The 23129-nt window shown below is 46.1% G+C and overlaps 1 protein-coding gene across 1 annotated transcript in view; it reads left to right on the plus strand.

Annotated features, from left to right (window-relative positions):
- CRACR2A (calcium release activated channel regulator 2A) overlaps nt 1–23129 on the plus strand; it is an 84894-nt gene that overhangs the window by 61240 nt on the left and 525 nt on the right. The window lies entirely within an intron of this gene.

The raw sequence follows: 23129 nt of genomic DNA on the forward strand, positions 1-23129 counted from the left end.
GTCGAGGACTAAACCGGTCGTAAGTCGAGGACTACCCAACCGGTCGTAAGTCGAGGACTTTCCCTGCCCGGGAGCACCGCGCATGTGTGGTTCCGCCCCCTGTGCCGGCCGAGGCGTAGCTGGCAAGCGGCAGAGACGGAGCAGGCCGACCACCAGCTGGCCCAGCCCAAGGGAGGTAAGGCACCCGCCGGAAAAGGGGGGAAAAAAATGGCGGACAAAAAAAATGGCGGACAGCCTTGCTTGGCGACCCCGTGAAATGGTCGATCGACCCCAAATGGGGTCCCGACCCACAGGTTGAGAACCACTGCGTTTAACTCAAAAACAAATAAACAAATATCAACTGAACATAACCGTAAAATATATACAATAACTACATAATGAATAATAATATAAATTACATAAATTATAATAAATAAATAAAAATAATATAAAGCCTACTCAAAGGGGCTTGGCTTACTTTGCATGGACCGGTTGCTGGCATGCCGTGGACCGGTGCCGGTCCACAGGCTGCAGGTTGTGGACCCCTGTTCTAGGATATTAGCTCAGCCCACCCAACATTTGTGTCATTTGCCGATTCAGAAGCTAATCCCTGCATCTCCTCATCCAAGACAGTGATAAAAATGTGGGAAAGGGCAAGGTGACTGTTGGGGCAACCCACTCAGTTGAGGAGGATCATTATGGCCCATCCTGGAGCACCCTGTTCGCCCAGTCACTTAATTCTCCACACCAGCCAGCCGGGGATGAATGGACTTCCTCAAATGCTTTGCTAAATCAAGATTTATCTACAGCCTTCCCGCCGTCTATTATGGGAGTTAACCCACTTAATGTTCTCTTGACAAATTCATGCAGACGTCTCACGCTGCCCGGCTGGAGCTGAGGTTTGTGGAACTGATCCTTTGCTGTGTCACCCGCCTTTGGGTCTTCCCGGGTTATCAGCGCAGGTGGTCCTCGAGTTACGACGGCAGTCGAGCCCGTTTGTGTTGCTAAGTGAAACCTTGATTGAGTTAGTTTTTAAGACCTTTTTGAAGACTTTTTTCTGCCACAGGTGTGAAGTGAATCTGGCTTCCCCCATTGACTTTGCTTGTCAGAAGGTTGCAAAAGGGGATCACGTGATCCCGGGGGGGGCACGCTGCGACCATCATAAATACGAGTCAGTTGCCGAGCGTCTCAGTTTTTGATCAAGTGACCATGGGGATGCTGCAACGGTCATAAGTATGAAAAACAGTCATAAATCACAGTAATAATAACAGTAGTAGCAGTAGCAATAATAATAATAATAATAATAATAATAATAATAAAGTTGGAAGGGACCTTGGAGGTCTTCTAGTCCAGTGGTTCTCAACCTTTTTAATGCCGCGACCCCAACCGGTCGTAAGTCGAGGACTAAACTGGTCGTAAGTCGAGGACTAAATCAGTCGTAAGTTGAGGACTACCCAACCGGTCATAAGTCGAGGACTTTCCCTGCCTGGGAGCGCCGTGCATGTGTGGTTCCGCCCCCTGCGCCGGCCGAGGCGTAGCTGGCAAGCGGCAGAGACGGAGCAGGCCGACCACCAGCTGGCCCAGCCCAAGGGAGGTAAGGCACCCGCCGGAAAAGGGGGAAAAAATGGCGGACAGCCTTGCTTGGCGACCCCCATGGAATGGTCGATCGACCCCAAATGGGGTCCCGACCCACAGGTTGAGAACCACTGTTCTAGTCCAACCTCTCTACTCAGGCCGTTTTAACTTTGAACAGTCACTAAATGAATTGTTGTAAGTTGAGGATTATCTGTATTTGCCAGATCTTGCTTTTGAAGATACAAATATTTGTCCTTTTCCAATTGTTTGGCACTTGATCATCCATCCAGGAATTCTCATGGATAGGATAGGACAGGACAGGACAGGACAGGACAGGACAGGACAGGACAGGATAGGATAATGGAATGCAGGATAGAATAGAATAGAATAGAATAGAATAGAATAGAATAGAATAGAATAGAATAGAATAGAACAGAGTATAGAGTAGAACAGAGTAGAGTAGAGTAGAGTAGAATAGGATAGAATAGAATAGAATGCAGAATAGAATAGAATAAAAAGAGTTGGAAGGGACCTTGGAGGTCATCTAGTCCAACCCCCTGCTCAGGCAGGAGACCCTAGACCATTTCGGACAAATGGCTGTCCAGTCTCTTCTTAAAAACCTCCAGTGTTGGAGCATTCACACCTTCTGGAGGCAGGTTGTTCCACCGGTTAATTGTTCCCACTGGTGGTACGGAAAAGTTTGGCCAGATGATCAACAGATACCCTAGGATACAGTTGGTCGCTCCCGTAGATTAGCTCACTCAAGGCTGAAAGGGACTTCCCTGCTTCTACTTCTCTTAGCCCCGGCCTTCAATTCTCTGCCTTCATTTCTTTCTTCAGAGTTACCTGGCGACACACCTGGAATCCTGCATCGCTCAAGAGATTTATTTATTTATTTATTTATTTATTTATTTATTTACTTATTTATTTATTTATTATTTAAATTTATATACCGCCCTATCTCCCTTACGGGACTCAGGGCGGTGAACAGGCAATAATAAAAATCACCATAAATATTGAATTTCTTTGTTACCTGTTTAGATCTTGCCCTGCTCATGAAGTGGATGCCGGGTGAATTTTTTTCCCCTCCCTTCCTCTTCCTTTTATTTTTCAACCTAAGTGAAGAAGTGCTCGTAATGGTCCTCGGCCTCCTTACCGGCCTCAATTTATTCTCACCGTTATCCTTTCTGACAGCATCTGGGCTGTTATGGATTGTGCCTATTTGCCCTCGTTGACTTCTCCTACTTTCCGTGGATTAGAAAGTCCCGTCTTTTGTTTCAGAACTTCAGTAAGCACTTTTCCCCCTTCGTTGGAATTGCTTCTAGTTGTGCTTTTAGCAACTTCTTCTTTTCTTTTCTTTTCTTTTCTTTTTCTTTTGTAAATAACAGGCCCTGATCCTTGGGCTCCTCTTCCCGTTACTTTTCTCCAGCTATAGAAAGCTACTTATCGTTCTTGTTCTGAGTTTGCTAAAAACCCATCTCACTCTAGTCCAGAATGTACACTGGGGCATCATGGCGAGCTTCCCTTGATACCGATTTATCGGCCATTACTGACTTTAGGTCTACGGCAGATGTGTCAAACACAAGGCCCGGGGGCTGGATGCGGCCCGCGAAGTGGTTTCATGTGGCCCGCGAAGCCATCCTGGAAACAGTGAGGGAATGGCCCCCGCTGCCTTGGCCCTGGCCCAGGCCGGCCGGGAGCCAATGTACAATTTTGTGGTGGCCATCTATGCTGAAACACATTGACTCTTAGCTCCACAAGGCCGTCTGGAAACAGCGAGGAACCAGCCCCTGCCGCGTCGGCCCCGTCCCCTGGGTGTATGCTGGGGAAGTGTCACCCTTTGTGAGGAATAAAGATATGCACCATGCCTTGGCACTTGCCCCGGTCCCACCCCCTTCTGCCAGAGACCCTCAGTTCTGTCCCACTCCTGCCCAGGCCCCCACAGGCACCCTTGACGCGAACGATGTAGAGCTGGCCGTGCCCACCCAGTAGGCCACACCCACTCCATCCATGCCCACACAGTAGGCCGCACCCACTCCATCCACGCCCACCCAGTAGGCCACACCCACTCCATCCAGGCCCACCCAGTAGGCCGCACACACCCTGGCCACACACCCCCGCCTCCCCGAGGGCAACCACAATGCTGATGCGGCCCTCAATGAAATTGAGTTTGACACCCCTGGTCTACGGAGATTCTCGGTCCTCCAGGTTCTGGTTGTCCCAAACTGGACTTTGTTTGCCCTGAAAGGCGTTTCGCTTCTCATCCAAGAAGCTTCTCCAGCTCTGACTGAACAGTGGAGGATCGAAGGATTTATACTCCTGGCAGTCATCTGCTCATTAGCACTTTTTCTGAGAATCGTTGTGGCTACTTGGAGTCTTCTCTGTGACTTTTGTCTTTCAAATGTAGGTGGACTGGCTGAATCTTGTCCTGGTTCAGCAGCCCGTCTGCATTTGAAGAACAAAAGTTGCTCTTTCGAAGACAGCAGTGTCCACATTTTGGACAGAGGGGACCGCTGGTTTGAAAGAGGGATCAAAGAGGTCGTTTACATCAAGGCTTTTCAACCAGTGGTACGGGTACCACCTGTGGTACATTGGTACCTGGCATGTGGTACGCGACCATCCTAGAAAAGTGGTAGCGGGGGAGGGGAATGAGCTGAACTGGTGGCAGCACCGCACAAGCCTGAGTGAGAGACGGCTGGAGCTGCAGGGCTGTCAGGGCTCAATGGAAGCGCCAGGATCAGCACTTCTTTGGGGCTGTCAGGTGTCAGTGGAAGTGCCAGGATCAGCTCCAGGCTCCAGCTGGAGCTCGGCGCTGATCCTGGCGCTTCTGCTGAGCCCTGAAGAAGCGCCGATCAGCTGGAATGTTGCAGCCTCTCCAGGGTCTTGTGATTTACATTCAGATGCTTGGCAACCGATTCACATTTATGACGGTCACAGTGTCCCAGGGTCATGTGAAGTGACCAAAACCTGCTGCAACCACCCAGCAGACGGGGGGAATAAAAACCAAACACCCCCCACCCCACCCCCGCTGCCAATCCTCAACAGAAATGCTCACAATGAAAACCTCGGACAGGTGGAAGAGCGCGGCCGGGTGGGCAGGCAGGTGTCTTGCTCGGCTGTGGCTTGGGGAGCACTTTTTTCAGTGCCATTGTAACTTCAAACAGTTACTAAGCAAACTGTTATAAGTCGAGGACTACCTGTACTTCATCACTTTTTCCCTTATTTGGGGGGGAGGTCAAGTTTTTGACACCTTGCTAGGCGACGGGTGGTACTCGGATGTTGCCATATCCTAAAAGTGGTACAACGGGTGAAAAGGTTGAAAAGCCCTGGTCTACATTAAAATTGAACAGCCCTCTCTCAATGGAGGGGGAGGGATACGACACCACCCATCTCCTGTCTACAACACGGGTCCTTTCAGCAGTTCCTAAGGGGACGGTTCTTTGCAGAGGTCCCAAAGGTGCTTTTTCAGAAGGCAACTGGACTTTCTTCGATTATTTTCCCTCGAAGAGATTTCGCTTCTCCTCCAAGAAGCTTCCTCCGTTCTAACTCCCCTTTCCACTGCCCACCACTCAGAACTGAAGAAGCCTCTTGGACGAGGGGCGAAACCTCTTCGAGGGAAAAAAAAACACACAAAGAAAGTCCAGTTGTCTTTTGAAAAAGCACCTTGACCTGGATGACGGAGAACCCGTGTAGACATTCTTGCAGACTTTAGACATTCCTGAGTTGAAAGGAGCTATTTTGGCCAGCCCGGGGCAGCCTGTTCGTCTTTCCTTTGTTCCAAAGCACACAATTAGCCCAGGGTGTCTCTGAGCCTCCTGACTGTCTCTCTGAATTTGGATCACCCTGCCTGCCCTGTTCGTTCAGCGGGATGCCGGCTCTGAGCGAGAAGGACGCCAAATAAGGCAGCCTCACCATATTTAGGAACGAACTTCGGGAGCTCTTGTAAGAGTCACCGCTTCGGCGTACGGTGAAGCTTTCAGAACTGAGAACTCTTTCCGTCTGTCAGATGCTTCCCTTGTGGAAACAGCCTTCTGGGTTTGATGGACAGGGACCAGGACAGCTCATGTGGCATAGCAGAGCTACAGCATGGGGGGTCCCAAAGGTGCCTTTTTTTTTTCAGGAGGCAACTGGACCTTCTTGTTTTTCTTTGAAAGAGGTTTTGCTTCTCCTCCCAGAAGCTTCTTCGGCTCAGACTGGATGGTGGGGAAATGGAAGGATTTATACTCCTTGCAGACAGCTGGTCGTTTGCCTTCTTTTAGAGAGTCCTTGAGGCCACTTGGAGGGTTATCTGTGTCCTGAAGGTCACCTGAGTAGTGCAAATGGGTGTGGAGCCTTCTTGGAACTGCAGAAAGGACCGTGTTGTACACTGGAGATAGAGGATGTCGTAATTGGACAGCCCTCTCTCAACAGAGGGGGAAGGATACGACATCCTCTATCTACAGTACTGCTTTGGGAGGGGAGGGGTCTCCTTCTACATCTCAGGTAAAGTCTGTAGAGTTCCCCCCAAAGTGGGTGGATTGAACAAAAACTAAAAGGGACTGAACCAGTGGAACAACCTGCCTCTAGAAGTTGTGGGTGCTCCATCACTGGAGGTTTTTAAGATGAGACTGGACAGCCACTTGTCTGAAATGGTATAGGGTCTCCTGCTTGAGCAGGAGGTTGGTCTAGAAGACCTCCAAGATCCCTTCCAACTCTGTTATTCTTTCTTCCTTCCTTCCTTCCTTCCTTCCTTCCTTCCTTCCTTCCTTCCTTCCTTCCTTCCTTCCTTCCTTCCTTCCTTCCTTCCTTCCTTCCTTCCTTCCTTCCTTCCTTCCTTCCTTCCTTCCTTCTGCCTCCAGAAGTTGTGGGTGCTCCATCACTGGAGGCTTTCAAAAAGAGACTGGGCAACCATTTGACTGGAATGGTAAGAGGTCTACTGCTTGAGCAGGTGGTTGGACTAGAAGACCTCCAGGGTCCCTTCCAACTCTGTGATTCTGGGCCCCATGTTCTCTTCTTTTCTCTCCTCTCCTCTCTTCTCTTCTCTTCTCCTTTCTCTTCTCTTCTCTTCTCTCCTCTCCTCCTTTCTCTTCTCTCCTCTCCTCTCCTTTATTCTCTTCTCCTTTCTCTCCTCTCCTCCTTTCTCTTCTCTTCTCTCCTCTCATCTCCTCTCTTCTCCTTTCTCTTCTCTTCTCTTCTCTTCTCTTCTCTTCTCTTCTCTTCTCTTCTCTTCTTTTCCAGCCTCAGTTGAAATCAACCGAGGGATCTACCTGGTGAGTGGCCCTAGGATCCATTTCAGATTAATGGCAACCTGTGAGTAAGAGGGAGCAGCTGATCCGGCCTTGTTGTTGTGCTTCCTGCCAGAGGCCCTCGGAGGGGCCTGGGATGGAAGTGCCAAAACGGCTTGCTCATGGGAACTTCTGAATCCCCTTCCTTCAGCTCCAGCTGTTCAGGGGCTCCAGCCCTTCTCTCTTTCTTCCTGCAGCTGTTGCTCCATCGGGAGGGTTTCAAATGCCAAACTCCTCCTGGATGGACTTCTGCTCCAGCGGGAATAAACGCTGGGCCGATTACGGCGAAGGAGACCCACGTGGGGCCTTTTCTCTCTGCAGGCTGCAGGCAGTCACACCAATCTGCAGGATCACTAGTAGGTCGAGGCCTCAGCCCACCGCCACAGCCGAGCCCAAAATTGCCGTTGCTAAGCGAGAGCGTTGTTAAGTGAGTCTTGCCACAGCTGTTAAGTGAATCAACAGCTTACCCCCAGAAATCGTGGGCGCTCCAACACTGGAGATTTTTAAGGAGAGACTGAACAGTCACTTGTCTGAGATGGTATAGGGCAGGTGTGGGCAACCTTGGCTCTTTTACGACTCGTGGACTTCAACTCCCAGAATTCCTGAGCCAGCCACGCTGAGGGGAAAGGGAGAGGTTTCCAAGCTGAGCCGTGCTGGCTCAGGAATTCTGGGAGTTGAAGTCCACAAGTCATGAAGGGGCCATAGTTCCCCCATGCTGGCTCAGGAATTCTGGGAGTTGAAGTCCACGAGTCATAAAAGGGCCATGTTTGAAGACCCCTACCCTAGGCCAGGAGTCTAGCCCAGGGGTAGGCAACCTTGGCTCTTTTATGACTCGTGGACTTCAATTCCCAGAATTCCTGAGCCAGCAAATTCTGGGAGTTGAAGTCCACCAGTCATAAAAGAGCCAAGGTTGCCTATTCCTGGTATAGGTTCTCCTGCTCGAGTAGGGGGCTGGACTAGAAGACTTCCAAGGTCCCTTCCAGCTCTATTCTATTCTGTTCTGTTCTGATCTCTTCTGTCCTGTTATCTTCTGTATTTCTCTTCTGTTTTGTTTTGTTTTGTTCTGTTCTATTCTATTCTATTCTTTTCTTTATTTCTAATTCTATTCTATTCTATTCTATTCTACTCTATTCTATTCTATTCTATTCTATTCTATTCTATTCTATTCTATATTCCAATATCTATTCTATTCTGTTCTGTTCTGTTCTGTTCTGTTCTATTCTATTCTATTCTATTCTATTCTATTCTATTCTATTCTTTATTTCTACTGTACCCTACCCTACCCTATCCTACCCTACCCTACTCTACCCTACTCTACTCTACTCTACTCTACTCTACTCTACTCTACTCTATTCTATTCTTTATTTCTACTGTACCCTACCCTACCCTACCCTACTCTACTCTACTCTACTCTACTCTACTCTACTCTACTCTACTCTACTCTACTCTACTCTACTCTACTCTACTCTATTCTATTCTATTCTATTCTATTCTATTCTATTCCAGTGAATCCAGCTTCCCCATTGACTTTGCTTGTCAGACGGTCCCAAAAGGGAGTCACATGATCCCGGGACAGTGCATCCATCATAAATATGACTCAGTTGCCAAGCGTCTGAATTTTGATCGCACATCTGTGGGGATGCTGCGACGGTCGTAAGGGTGAAAAACGGTCGTAAATCACTTGTTTCAATGCCGGTGTAACTTCGAACAGTCACTGTTGTAAAGTCGAGGACCAAGTATACAGAAAGGTCAGGGCTGTAAAGCACTGTGAAGCGGTATATAAGTCTAAGTGCTATTGGTAGTGCTATAGAGCAGGGGGTTGGGCTTGAAGACCTCCGAGGTCCCTTTCAACTCTGTTATTCCGTTGTTACCTTTAGAGAGGGAAAAAAACCAGCCTGACCAATGACCAGTTTTCTGGCTGTAGGAAGTCAGCCAGCTAATGCATCCTCCTCCAATACAGCTACAAAACTCAAGACTTCCGTTGGGTCAAAGTGGCCTATAAAACGAGCCCAAACGGAAGTAAAGAACAGCGCCGGACTTCCGTACAAAATTTCCGTGTTATTCCTTCGGCCGTCATTCATTCATTTAAACTTTTTTTTTTTTCAGCCCGAAAGCTTTCCAGGGCGCTCTGTAAAATAATTAAAGTCGGTTATTTCTTCGGGCTTTTCAATTAAAAAAAAAAAGATATATAGAGAGGACTTTCAGTGGAAAACAAATGAAGTGGAAGAGAAACGAGGAAGATTTGCAAGCTTTGTATTGGGGATGGCTGCTCTGCCAGGGAGCTTCCGGGCTCGGTTGTTCTGCCAGCTGGACAGTTAATTGCAAGTAGTTGTAAGGGAAGCTTCAGCTGGCTGGCTGGCCCCAGTTATGGGGCTGCCTCTGCTTCCCTCCTTCCAGCAAGGGAGGGGGTGAGGAGCTGTGAAGCAGGAGGGGTGAGGAGCTGCCGTGTGTATTGGGGGACCTAAGAAATAGATCCATGCAAAGACCTTGAACGCCAGCAGATGAAGAGAAGGACCAGGGGGGACATGATAGCAGCCTTCCAGTATCTCAGGGGCTGCCCCAAAGAAGAGGGAGTCAAGCTATTCTTCAAAGCTCCCGAAGGCAGGACAAGAAGCAATGGGTGGAAACTAACCAAGGAGAGAAGCAACTTAGAACTAAGGAGAAACTTCCTGACAGTGAGAACAATTAACCAATGGAACAACCTGCCTCCAGAAGCGGTGAATGCTCCAACCCTGGAAGTTTTTAAGACTGGACAGCCATTTGTCTGAAATGGTATATAGGGTTTCCTTCCTGAGCAGGAGTAAGGCAGTAAGGAAGTAATGGATGGATGTTGACACTCTAGAAAGAGTACAGAGAAGAGCAACTAAGATGATCAAAGGCCTGGAGACTAAAACAAATGAAGAACGGTTGCTGGAATTGGGTATGTCTAGTTTAATGAAGAGAAGGACGAGGGGGGACTATCATGATAGCAGTCTTCCAATATCTCAGGGGCTGCCCCAAAGAAGAGGGAGTCAAGCTATTCTCCAAAGCACCTGAAGGCAGGACAAGAAGCAACGGATGGAAACTAACCAAGGAGAGAAGCAACCTAGAACTAAGGAGAAATTTCTGGACAGTGAGGACAATTAATCAGCAGAACAACTTGCCTCCAGAAGTTGTGGGTGCTTCAACAATGGAGGTTTTTAAGAAGAGATTGGACAGCCATTTGTCTGGAATAGTATAGTGTAGGGTCTCCTGCTTGAGCAGGGGGTTGGACTAGAAGACCTCCAAGGTCCCTTCCCACTCTTTTATTTTCTCACCCGCTTTCTTGGCTGCCCGTGTGGGCAGACGCTCCAGGGAGAATACGTTGATTTCCACACACAAAGCCTTTACGTTTTATGGCCTGAGTGCTCGTGTAGAATTTAAAAAGAACTAATCTTAAGGAAAAGTTTGTTTTTAAAAAGCCTGACTTCAGGGATATTGGCATCACAGTGAATATTGAGAAACGGCATGAAAAGTGGATTGAGAAACAAAAAAAAATCCCTACTTTAGGAAAAGTTCCAAATGACAAAGGAGACGGGTATTTTTAATTGACTTTTAGACAACCTGCAAAAAAGGCGATAGGCTGAATTACTGTTGCCCCACTTAGGCATAATCTGCTTATCTCTTATCTCCCTTATCATTCAACCCAAAATCATTAGGGTGGGGAGTTTCAGCTGCTACCTAGTTTCCTGGCTTGTGGGTCCGAGCCCACCCACCCAAATTGGAACATTTGCTTGATTGGGCAAAGCAAAATCCTTGTGTCCCCAAAGGCTGCCTTTTTCCTGGTTTATAATCCAAGCAGGATTAGTTTGCATTAACGTACACAGCCTGCCAGGGAAGCAGGCAGTGCCAGGAACACAACTCGCAGTTGAATAGTGCAGTAGTGTGTGTCTTGAAAAGTTGGTTATTTGGCTTTTTCTATGTTGCCTTTTGCAGCTGGGCAACGCCCGGCCTTGTGTAAATCCTCAACTTTTGCAAAAGGCCAGCTTATTCTTCTCAAAGTCTTAGGTGCCTTCCATTCTTGGCATTCTACAGTAATATCTTCCATATGTCCGGTCTTGTTTAAAAGAAAGATACTGCAGATAGAAATAATAATAATAATAATAATAATAATAATAATAATAATAATAATAATAATAATAATAATAATAATAGGAGGAGAAAGAAGAAGAAGAGAAGAAGAAGGAAGAAGAAGAAGAAGAAGAAGAAGAAGAAGAAGAAGAAGAAGAAGTAGTAGTAGTAGTAGTAAACGGAAGAAGACGGAAGAAGAAGGAGAAGGAGGAGGAGGAGAAGAAGAAGAAGAAGAAGAAGAAGAAGAAGAAGAAGAAGAAGAAGAAGAAGAAGAAGAAGAAGAAGAAGAAGTTGGAAGGGACTTTGGAGGTCATCTAGTCCAACCCCCTGCTCAGGCAGGAAACCCTACACCATTTCAGACAAATGGCTATCCAATCTCTTCTTAAAAACCTATAGTGTCGGAGTATTCACAACTTCTGGAGGCAGGTTGTTCCACTGGTTAATTGTTCTCACTGTCAGGAAGTTTCTCCTTAGTTCCAGGTTGCTTCTCTCCTTGGTTAGTTTCCATCCGTTGATTATATAGAATCATAGGGTTGGAAGGTCTTCTAGTCCAATCTCCTGCCCAAGACATGAGACCTTGTGTACCACTCTGGACAAATAAATGTCCAATGTTTTCTTGAAAACCTCCAAAGATGGAGCACCCACAGTTCCAGGAGGCAAGCTGTTCCATTGCTTAATTGTTCTCAATTAATAGCAATAGCACCTACACTTATATACTGCCTCATAGTGCTTTACAGCCCTCTCTAAGTGGTTTACAGAGTCAGCATTTTGCCCCCAACAATCAGGGTCCTCATTTTACCGGCCTCGGAAGGATGGAAGGCTGAGCCAACCTTGAGCCGATCAGGATCAAACTGCTGACAGTGGGCAGAGTCAGCCTGCAATACGGCATTCTCACCGCTGCGCCACCACAGCTCTTAATTCTGAAGAGAATCGAGCACCTTTTTTTAAAGGAATAGCCTTAAACTAGGATCTTCCTGATTATTTCCTTGTTAGGGAATTTGAGCACAGAATTGGAAGGAAGGAAGGAAGGAAGGAAGGAAGGAAGGAAGGAAGGAAGGAAGGAAGGTGGAAAGGAAGGGAGAGAAGGGAGGAGGGAGGGAGGAAGAGAGGGAGGGAGGGAAGAAAGAAAGGAAGGTGGAAGAGAGGAAAGGAAGGGAGAGAAGGAAGGAGGGAAGGAAGGAAGGTGGAAAGGAAGGGAGAGAAGGGAGGAGGGAGGGAGGAAGAGAGGGAGGGAGGGAAGGAAGAAAGGAAGGTGGGAGAGAAGGAAGGAAGGGAGAGAAGGAAGGAAGGTGGAAGAGAGGAAAGGAAGGGAGAGAAGGAAGGAAGGAAGGAAGGTGGAAAGGAAGGGAGAGAAGGGAGGAAGGGAGGGAGGGAAGGAAGAAAGGAAGGTGGAAGAGAGGAAAGGAAGGGAGAGAAGGAAGGAAGGAAGGAGGGAAGGAAGGAAGGAAGAACAGTCATAAAAAACCCTACAACGTTGGGGGTGACCACTTCTGTTTCCTTCTAAACTTACTCCATGATCTCACCTCGGTGATCCGGGCGTCCCCTGTTCTCAGAGAGAGCGCAGAGAGCATCTAGGGAACATTTAAGGAAGCTTTCGATAGGATGACGCATCATTTCAGCTGCTGGCTCCGATTTCTAAGCAAGGATTATTCCGACTTAGAAGCCGCCGTTTGGGTTTCTCCCCCTCTCTCCGTATTCCTCCCAGGAAAGCCACTTGCAACGTATAAATTTAATTACGGGGTAGATCTCTCCTTGGGCCAGCCACATTCTTGTCGTTCTTTTCTCACAGGAAAATATATATATATATACATATCAAACCACTTGCTAGCTAACGTGTCGGCCTCTGGGACGCTTCCTGCCACCCTACAGAACAGGACATGGGTCCCTTTTTAAAAGGGTGTGTGTGTGAAGGAAATCTCGACATGCAGGTGAGCCACAGGTGTGATGCCTGGTGGGGGTCAGGGTGGATTTCCCCAGAGGACAATCTCCAGCCTAGTTGTCCTTTGGGAAAAGGAAATTGTTCTCGACTTAGGGACATGTTGATAAGGGACATGGTCAATCCAAAAGTCAGCCCTGACCGTTCTTTGGAAGGACAGATGCTGAAGTTCAAAAGACTTTGGCCACCAAAGGAGATCCCGAGATTGGGAAAGATGGAAGGCGAAAGGAGAAGGGGACGGCAGAGGAGAAGATGATTAGATGGTGGTGTTGATGCAACGGACATGAATTTGGGCAAACTCCGGGAGATAATGGAGGGTGGGGGGGGCCTTGAGTGTGCTATGGTCCATGAGGTCGTGAAGAGTTGGACACGACTTGGTAACGGAACAGCATTAAGAGTGCAGAGAAGAGCAACAAAGATGATGGAGGCTAAAACATATGAGGAACGGTTGCTGGAATTGGGTGTTGTTGTTGCTGTTAATTGCGAAGTCGTGTCCGACCCATCGCGACCCCATGGACCACGTTCCTCCAGGCCTTCCTGTCCTCTACCATCTTCTGGAGTCCATTGAAGCTCACGCCTCCTGCTTCAGGGACTCCATCCGGCCCCCTCATTCTCTGTCGTCCCCTTCTTCTCTTGCCCTCCATCTTTCCCAGCATCAGGCTCTTCTCCAGGGAGTCCTTCCTTCTCATTAGGTGGCCAAAGTACTTGAGTTTCAATTTCAGGATCTGGCCTTCTAAAGAGCAGTCGCTGGTTTAATGAAGAGAAGGACGAGGGGGGACATGATAGCAGTCTTCCAATGTTTGAGGGGCTGCCCCAAAGAAGAGGGAGTGCACGCTGGCTGAGGAATTTGGGGAGTTGAAGTCCACAGGTCGTAAAAGGGCCAAGTTTGAAGACCCCTGGTATAGGCTTTCCTGCCTGAGCAGGGGGTTGGGCTAGATGGCCTCCAAGGTCCCTTCCAACTTTATTATTATTATTATTATTATTATTATTATTATTATCATCATCATCACCATTATTATTATTATTATTATTATCATCATCATCATCGCCATTATTATTATTATTATTATTATTATTATTATTATTATTATTATTATTATTATTATTATTATTTGCTTTACTTGGTAAGGCTGACAGATGGCCGGATTGCCCCAAATCACAAAGTAACTTCCAGCGGAGTTGGGTTAGGGTCGTTGATAGTAGTGGATCCAAATGGGAAAGTGCTTACCGTCTAGATCAGTGATGGTGAACCTTTTAGAGACTGAGTGCCCAAACTGCAACCCAAAACCCACTTATGCATCGTCGGGTGCCGGGTGGGTGTGGCCCATTGGGTGGGTGTGGCCTATTGGCTGGGTTTGGCCCATTGGCTGGGTGTGGCCCATTGGCTGGGTGTGGCCTATTGGCTGGGTTTGGCCCATTGGCTGGGCGTGGCCCATTGGGTGGGTGTGGCTGCGGTGGTAACGGCAGACTGGGTGGGACTAAAAAGTTCAATCAATCAATTCCAACTTTGCAAGATCTTTTTTTTTTCCCGCGAGAAGTTGAAATTGACTGATTGAACCTTTTTTTTTTTTTGCACACGGCGGCGGAGGCCTAAAGCGAAAAAGTTCTATAAAACCCAGCTGAAGGCCTAGGACTGGGGCGATGGCACGCGTGCCCACAGAGAGGGCTCTGGGTGCCGCCTCTGGCACCCGTGCCATGGGTTCGCCACCACTGGTCTAGATAGAAGAATGCAAGACAGGATGCAATTGGGTCGGTCCCCTTGAGGACTCATTGTCATTGCAGAACTTCCCAGCGGAGCATCTTCAGAAATAGCAGCACACGTCTGGGACCCTTGACGATATTCTGAGTTCCTCTGTTGATAATATCCACCAGGGATAATGGTAGAATCTGCGTTCCATCTTGTGCATAAAAGAGCATTGACGTTTTGCATAACGGGGGATTTCAGGATCGGCTCTAAAGGTAGAAAGTCGGTTGCCATCAACTAGTTTAGAAGTTCCTAAGGCCGAGCTCATAGTGGTCAGATCTTCAGATATGGTTAAAAATAAAAAGATCGCCAAAGAGGAAGTAGTAACTGTGAGAGGGACCTCGGAGTCCTAGTGGACAATCACCTAAATAGGAGCCAGCCGTGTGCTGCAGCTGCCAAAAAGGCCAACACAGTGCTGGGCTGCATTAACAGGGATAGAATCAAGATCACGTGAAGCATTAATACCACTTTACAATGCCTTGGTAGGGCCACACTTGGAATACTGCATCCATTTTTGGTCACCACGATGTAAAAAAGATGTTGAGACTCTAGAAAGAGTACAGAGAAGAGCAACAAAGGTGATTAGGGGACTGGAGGCTAAAGCATATGAGGAACGATTGCTGGAATTGGGAATGTCTAGTTTAATGAAGAGAAGGACGAGGGGGGACATGGTAGCAGTATTCCAGTATCTCAGGGGCTGCCCCAAAGAAGAGGGAGTCAAGCTATTCTCCAAAGCGCCTGAAGGCAGGACAAGAAGCAACGGATGGAAACTCACCAAGGAGAGAAGCAACCTGGAACTAAGGAGAAACTTCTTGACAGTGAGAACAATTAACCAGTGGAACAACCTGCCTCCAGAAGTGGTGAATGCTCCAACACTGGAAGTTTTTAAGAAGAGACCGGACAGCCATTTGTCCAAAATGGTATAGGGTTTCCTGCCTGAGCAGTGGGTTGGACTCGATGACCTCCAAGGTCCCTTCCAACTATTATTATTATTATTATTATTATTATTATTATTATTATTATTATTATTATCATCATCATCATCATCATCATCATCATCATCATCATCATCATCATCATCATCGGGACTGGAAGTGGTGCTGGCCAGAAGCTAGAAGTCCATAATTCTTATTTTGTGTCTGCCTTTTCCTCCTCCAGACGAATGGTGGAGCCCTAGCTGGTCATTGTTATGGCTGGAGGAAAGAAATCAGAATAGCAGAGTTGGAAGGGACCTCGGAGGTCTTCTAAACCAACCCCCTGCTCAAGCAGGAGACCTTATGCTCTTTCAGACAAATGGTTGTCCAGTCTTTTCTACAAAAAAACCTCCAGTGATGGAGCACCCACAACTTCTGAAGGCAAGGCATTCCACTGATTAATTGTTCTCATTGTCAGGAAAGGTCTCCTTAGTTCTAGGTTGGTTCTCTCCTGGATTAGTTGATTAGACCTGCTGCTGAGGATACTTGAGGATGGAGTAAGAGAATGTAGCTAACTGGCATGAATGACTTTTCTAGGGCCAGTTGCATGGCATTCTAGAGTAGTGAAGGAACTAAAGGAGTGATGACAGAACTACCTTTAAGTAATCTTTGAGTCCTCCTGGAGAGGAAACTGTAGACCAGGGGGTCTTCAAACTTGGCCCTTTTATGACTTGTGGACTTCAACTCCCAGAATTCCTCAGCCAGGCACGCGTGCCTGGCTGAGGAATTCTGGGAGTTGAAGTCCACAAGTCATAAAAGGGCCAAGTTTGAAGACCCCTGCTGTAGACCTACCAGCTTGATGTCTGTACTGTGCCAAGTTCTCAATCAATGTATTTATGAACAGTTGGATAGGTACACCAACAGCAGCTTGACTAGAGTTAGGGCTAGGTTTGCCAAAACAATTTGTGCCAAACTAATCTTTTCTCCTCGTTTGACAGAGTTACGAGCTTATTAAATAAGCAGAATACTGCAACACATTTTGCAGAGCGCCTCAGGATATTTTTCGGCACAACATGGTAAAATATTGGCTGGATGATACCACCGTAGGAACGATGATTTATACCACCGTATCAATGATGGTTGCGACAGGCATATGTCTGCAGAAATGCAGAAGGGGGACACCACAGTGAGGTAGGGTTAGGAACAGGCAACCAAACTCTCTTTAAGATTTGGTTTATTCGCCAAGAGCAGTCCTGCGGGTTTTGCTACGCTAGTCATAGTGGACTTTAAGGCAGGGGCCTTCAATCTTGGTCCTTTATGACTTGTGGCCTTCAACTCCCAGAATTCCTCACCAGTCTAGTCTATTCTGTTCTATTCCATTCCATTCCATATATTCTATTCTATTCTATTCTATTCTATTCTATTCTATTCTATTCTATTCTATTCTATTCTATTCTATTATTTCATTCCATTCCATTCTGTTCCATTACATATATTCTATTCTATTCTATTCTATTCTATTCTATTCTATTCTATTCTATTCTATTCTATTCTATTATTTCATTCCATTCCATTCTATTCCATTACATATATTCTATTCTATTCTATTCTATTCTATTCTATTCTATTCTATTCTATTCTATTCTATTCTATTCTATTCTATTATTTCATTCCATTCCATTCTATTCCATTACATCTATTCTATTCTATTCTATTCTATTCTATTCTATTCTATTCTATTCTATTCTATTCTAATTATTTCATTTCATTGCATTCTATTCCATTACATATATTCTATTCTATTCTATTNGCATCATTTCAGCTGCTGGCTCCGATTTCTAAGCAAGGATTATTCCGACTTAGAAGCCGCCGTTTGGGTTTCTCCCCCTCTCTCCGTATTCCTCCCAGGAAAGCCACTTGCAACGTATAAATTTAATTACGGGGTAGATCTCTCCTTGGGCCAGCCACATTCTTGTCGTTCTTTTCTCACAGGAAAATATATATATATACATATCAAACCACTTGCTAGCTAACGTGTCGGCCTCTGGGACGCTTCCTGCCACCCTACAGAACAGGACATGGGTCCCTTTTTAAAAGGGTGTGTGTGTGAAGGAAATCTCGACATGCAGGTGAGCCACAGGTGTGATGCCTGGTGGGGGTCAGGGTGGATTTCCCCAGAGGACAATCTCAAGCCTAGTTGTCCTTTGGGAAAAGGAAATTGTTCTCGACTTAGGGACATGTTGATAAGGGACATGGTCAATCCAAAAGTCAGCCCTGACTGTTCTTTGGAAGGACAGTTGCTGAAGTTCAAAAGACTTTGGCCACCAAAGGAGATCCCGAGATTGGGAAAGATGGAAGGCGAAAGGAGAAGGGGACGGCAGAGGAGAAGATGATTAGATGGTGGTGTTGATGCAACGGACATGAATTTGGGCAAACTCCAGGAGATAATGGAGGGCAGGGGTGGGGGGCTTGAGTGTGCTATGGTCCATGAGATTGTGAAGAGTTGGACACGACTTGGTAACGGAACAGCATTAAGAGTGCAGAGAAGAGCAACAAAGATGATGGAGGCTAAAACATATGAGGAACGGTTGCTGGAATTGGGTGTTGTTGTTGTTAATTGCGAAGTCATGTCCGACCCATCGCGACCCCACGGACAACGTTCCTCCAGGCCTTCCTGTCCTCTACCATCTTCTGGAGTCCATTGAAGCTCAGGCCTCCTGCTTCAGGGACTCCATCCGGCCACCTCCTTCTCTGTCGTCCCCTTCTTCTTCTCTTGCCCTCCATCTTTCCCAGCATCAGGCTCTTCTCCAGAGAGTCCTTCCTTCTCATTAGGTGGCCAAAGGACTTGAGTTTCAACTTCAGGATCTGGCCTTCTCAAGAGCAGTCGCTGGTTTAATGAAGAGAACGACGAGGGGAGACATGATAGCAGTCTTCCAATGTTTGAGGGGCTGCCCCAAAGAAGAGGGAGTGCATGCTGGCTGAGAAATTTGGGGAGTTGAAGTCCACAGGTCATAAAAGGGCGAAGTTTGAAGACCCCTGGTATAGGCTTTCCTGCCTGAGCAGGGGGTTGGGCTAGATGGCCTCCAAGGTCCCTTCCAACTTTATTATTACTATTATAACTTAAAGAGGGAGAGAAAATGGTATATAGGGTTATTATTATTATTATTATTATTATCATCATCATCATCACCATTATTATTATTATTATTATTATTATTATTATTATTATTATTATTATTATTATTATTATTTGCTTTACTTGGTAAGGCTGACAGATGGCCAAATTGCCCCATATCACAAAGTAACTTCCAGCGGAATTGGATTAGGGTTGTTGATAGTAGTGGATCCAAATGGGAAAGTGCTTACCATCTAGATCAGTGATGGTGAACCTTTTAGAGACCGAGTGCCCAAACTGCAACCCAAAACCCACTTATGCATCGTTGGGTGCCGGGTGGGTGTGGCCCATTGGCTGGGTGTGGCCTATTGGCTGGGTGTGGCCCATTGGGTGGGCGTGGCTGCGGTGGTAACGGCAGACTGGGTGGGACTAAAAACTTCAATCAATCAATTCCAACTTTGCAAGATCTTTTTTTTTCCCCGCGAGAAGTTGAAATTGACTGATTGATTGAACTTTTTTTTTTTTTTTTTTTGCGCACGGCGGCGGAGGCCTAAAGCGAAAAAGTTTTATAAAACCCAGCTGAAGGCCTAGGACTGGGGCGAGGGCGCGCGTGCCCACAGAGAGGGCTCTGGGTGCCGCCTCTGGCACCCGTGCCATGGGTTCGCCACCACTGGTCTAGATAGAAGAATGCAAGACAGGATGCAATTGGGTCGGTCCCCTTGAGGACTCATTGTCATTGCAGAACTTCCCAGCGGAGCATCTTCAGAAATAGTAACACACGTCTGGGACCCTTGACGATATTCTGAGTTCCTCTGTTGATAATATCCACCAGGGACAATGGCAGAACCTGCGTTCCATCTTGTGCATAAAAGAGCATTGAAGTTTTGAATAACGGGGGATTTCAGGATTGGCTTTAAAGGTAGAAAGTCTGTTGCCATCAACTAGTTTAGAAGTTCCTAAGGCCGAGCTCATAGTGGTCAGACCTTCAGATATGGTTAAAAATAAAAAAGATAGCCAAAGAGGAAGTAGGGGCACTGGAAGTGGGCATGGCCAGAAGCTAGAACTCCATAATTCTTATTTTGTGTCTGCCTTTTCCTCCTTCAGACGAATGGTGGAACCCTAGTTGGTCATTGTTATGCCTGGAGGAAAGAAATCAGAATAACAAGAGTGGAAAGGGACCTTGGAGGTCACCTAGTCCAGGGCTTTTCAACCTTTTCACCCATTGTACCACTTTTAGGATATGGCAACATCCGAGTACCACCAGTCGCCTAGCAAGGTGTCAAAAACTTGATGACCAAAGGAAAAAAAAAAGGAAAAAAGTGATAAAGTACAGGTAGTCCTCGACTTACAACAGTTCGCTTAGTGAGTGTTCGAAGTTACAACGGCACTGAAAAAAGTGCCTTCCAAGCCACAGCCGAGCAAGACACCTGCCTGCCCACCCGGCGGCGCTCTTCCTCCTGTCCAAGGTTTTCATTGTTGTGAGCATTTCTGTTGAGGATTGGCAGCGGGGGTGGGGTGGGGGGGTGTTTGGTTTTTATTCCCCCCCGTCTGCTGGGTGGTTGCAGCAGGTTTTGGTCACTTCACATGCCCCTGGGACACTGTGACCGTCATAAATATGAATCAGTTGCCAAGCATCTGAATGTAAATCACAAGACCCTGGAGAGGCTGCAACATTCCAGCTGATCGGTGCTTCTTCAGGGCTCAGCAGAAGCACCAGGATCAGCTCTGAGCTCCAACTGGATCCTGGCGCTGATTCTAGTGCTGGCGCTGAGCCCTGACAGCCCTGCAGCTCCAGCCGTCTCTCGCTCAGGTTTGTGCGGTGCTGCCACCGGTTCAGCTCATTCCCCTCCCTCGCTACCCCTTTTCTAGGATGGTCGCGTACCACCTGCCAGGTGTCAATGTACCACAAGTGGTACCTCTACCACTGGTTGAAAAGCCCTGGTCTAAACCAACCCCCTGCTCAAGCAGGAGACCTTATACTATTTCAGACAAATGGTTGTCCAGTCTCTTCTAAAAAAAACCCTCCAGTGATGGAGCACCCACAACTTCTGGAGGCAGGTTGTTCCACTGATTAATTGTTCTCATTGTTAGGAAATGTCTCCTTAGTTCTAGGTTGGTTCTCTCCTGGATTAGTTGATTAGACCTGCTGCTGAGGATACTTGAGGATGGAGTAAGAGAATGTAACTAATTGGCATGAATGACTTTTCTAGGGCCAGTTGCATGGCATCCTAGAGTAGTGAAGGAACTAAAGGAGTGATGACAGAACTACCTTTAAGTAATCTTTGAGTCCTCCTGGAGAGGAAACTGTAGACCAGGGGTCTTCAAACTTGGCCCTTTTATGACTTGTGGACTTCAACTCCCAGAATTCCTCAGCCAGGCACGTGTGCCTGGCTGAGGAATTCTGGGAGTTGAAGTCCACAAGTCATAAAAGGGCCAAGTTTGAAGACCCCTGCTGTAGACCTATCAGCTTGATGTCTGTACTGTGCCAGGTTCTCAATCAATGTATTTATGAACAGTTGAATAGGTACACCAACAGCAGCTTGACTAGAGTTAGGGCTAGGGTTTGCCAAAACAATTTGTGCCAAACTAATCTTTTCTCCTCGTTTGACAGAGTTACGAGCTTATTAAATAAGCAGAATACTGCAACACATTTTGCAGAGCGCCTCAGGATATTTTTTGGCACAACATGGTAAAATATTGGCTGGATGATACCACCGTAGGAACGATGATTTATACCACCGTATCAATGATGGTTGCGACAGGCATATGTCTGCAGAAATGCAGAAGGGGGACACCACAGTGAGGTAGGGTTAGGAACAGGCAACCAAACTCTCTTTAAGATTTGGTTTATTCGCCAAGAGCAGTCCTGCGGGTTTTGCTACACTAGTCATAGCGGACTTTAAGGCAGGGGCCTTCAATCTTGGTCCTTTATGACTTGTGACTTCAACTCTCAGAATTCCTCAGCCAGTCTATTCTATTCTGTTCTATTCTATTCCATTCCATTCCATTCCATATATTCTATTCTATTCTATTCTATTCTATTCTATTCTATTCTATTCTATTCTATTCTATTCTATTCTATTCTATTCTATTCTATTATTTCATTCCATTCCATTCTGTTCCATTACATATATTCTGTTCTGTTCTGTTCCGTTCCGTTCCATTCCATTCTATTCTATTCCATTCCATTCCATCTATTCTATTCTATTCTATTCTATTCTATTCTATTCTATTCTATTCTATTCTATTCTATTCTATTCCATTCCATTCCATCTATTCTATTCTATTCTATTCTATTCTATTCTATTCTATTCTATTCTATTCTATTCTATTCTATTCTATTCTATTCTATTCTATTATTTCATTCCATTCCATTCTGTTCCATTACATATATTCTGTTCTGTTCTGTTCTGTTCCGTTCCGTTCCGTTCCATTCCATTCCATTCCATTCTATTCCATTCCATCTATTCTATTCTATTCTATTCTATTCTATTCTATTCTATTCTATTCTATTCTATTCTATTCCATTCCATTCCATTCTATTCTATTATTTCATTCCATTCCATTCTGTTCCATTACATATATTCTGTTCCGTTCCGTTCCGTTCCATTCCATTCCATTCCATTCTATTCTATTCTATTCCATTCCATTCCATCTATTCTATTCTATTCTATTCTATTCTATTCTATTCTAATTCTATTCTATCCTATCCTATTCTATTATTTCATTCCATTCTATTCCATTACATATATTCTATTCTATTCTATTCTATTCTATTCTATTCTATTCTATTCTATTCTATTCTGTTCTGTTCTGTTCTGTTCTGTTCTGTTCTGTTGTTCTATTCTATTCTATTCTATTCTATTCTATTCTATTCTATTCTATTCTATTCTATTCTATTCTCCTTCAGAAGTTCTCGTTGCTTCATCCCTGGAGGTTTATAAGAAGAGACTGGACTGCCATCCGTCGAAAATGGTGCAGGTAGGGTCTCCTGCTTGGGCGGTGTGTGTGTGTGGTTGGACTAGATGACCTCCAAGGTCCCTTCCAACTCTGCCATTCTAATTCTACACACTAAGGTTTAGAAGCAGGGCTGCAGATTAATTAACTCCCCCCAAAGTCTGCCAGCTTGGAATTCATCTGAGCCTCCTTCGTTCAGTCTAATTGTAATATCCTGTAAGCTCAGGCCAACGTAAAAGAGTTTTATTCCCACAGGCAAAGGTGAGCTTGGTTGAGTCTGATGCTGCTGGTGTCAATCAATGTCCTGTCATTCATAACAGGAATCCATGCCAGGGACAAGCCAGATCCCCCTTTTTTGACAAACCACAGCTTAATGTCTACGGAGATTCTCCGTCATCCAGGTGACGTGTCCCCAACCATGGTTTCTCCCAAAAGAGCATTTTCCAAAAAGCAACTGGACTTTCTTGATTTTTTAAAAAAAATTCTCCTTGAAAACATTTTGTTCTCATTTTTCTTGGACGAGAAGCAAAACGTTTTCGAGGGAAAAAACCAAGAC

The sequence above is a fragment of the Protobothrops mucrosquamatus genome, unplaced genomic scaffold (assembly GCF_001527695.2).
Source record: "Protobothrops mucrosquamatus isolate PMUCROS unplaced genomic scaffold, P.Mucros_1.0 scaffold_51, whole genome shotgun sequence".
In the NCBI taxonomy this organism is placed as follows: domain Eukaryota; kingdom Metazoa; phylum Chordata; class Lepidosauria; order Squamata; family Viperidae; genus Protobothrops; species Protobothrops mucrosquamatus.